The following is a 1,073-nucleotide window of genomic DNA, read 5'->3' on the forward strand; positions in this document are numbered from 1 at the left end:
TATTTCCTGCCTACGTAATACGTACGGGCTTACGTACCTTCATTCGTTCGTTATTTCCTGCCTACGTAATACGTACACACGTTCGATCGTTCGTTCCTTCGTTCGTACGTACGTACGTTCTTTCGTTATTTCCTTCCTGCGTACGTACTTTCGTTACTTCAATAGTTCGTATGTACGCATATATGTACGTTCGTTCGTCCTTACGTACGTAACTTCCTTCGTTCTTACGTTCGTTCGTTCGTACGTACGTTCGTTCGTTCGTACGTACGTTCTTTCGTTCGTACGTACGTTCTTTCGTTCGTACGTACGTTCGTTCCTTCGTACGTACGTTCATTCGTTCGTACGTACGTACCTTTATTCGTTGGTTATTTCCTGCCTACGTATTACGTACGTACTTTCGTTCGTACCTACGTTCGTTCGTACCTTCGTTCGTTCGTACCTACGATGGTTCGTACGTACGATCTTTCGTACGTACGATCGTTCGTACGTACGTTCTTACTTTATTTCCTGCTTACATACGTACGTTCGTTCGTTCGTACGTTAGTTCTCTCGTACGTACGTTCGTTCTTATGTCCCTTCGTTATTTCATGCCTACCTACGTACGTATGTTCGTTTGTACGTACTTACGTTCTTTCGTTATTTCTTACCCTTGTACGTACGTTCGTTCGTTCAATCGTTCGTACATACGTACGTATATATGTACGTTCGTATGTACTTACGTACGTACGTTCGTTCTTTCATTCGTTCGTACATACGTACGTTCCTTCGTTCGACCGTTCATACGTACGTACGTACGTAATTTCGTTTGTTCGTAGGTACGTTCGTTCTTTCGTTATTTCCTGCCTACGTAATACATACGTACGTTCGTTCGTACGTACGTTCGTTCGTACGTATGATCGTTCGTACGTACAATCGTTCGTACGTACGTTCTTACGTTATTTCCTGCCTACGTACGTATGTTCATCCGTACGTACGATCTTTCGATAATTCCTGCCTACGTATGTTCGTACGTTTGTACGTACGTAAGTTCGTTCGTTCGTACGTAAGTTCTTTCATTATTTCCTTCCTGCGTA

The sequence above is a fragment of the Octopus bimaculoides genome, chromosome 21 (assembly GCF_001194135.2).
Source record: "Octopus bimaculoides isolate UCB-OBI-ISO-001 chromosome 21, ASM119413v2, whole genome shotgun sequence".
Taxonomy (NCBI): Eukaryota; Metazoa; Mollusca; class Cephalopoda; order Octopoda; family Octopodidae; genus Octopus; species Octopus bimaculoides.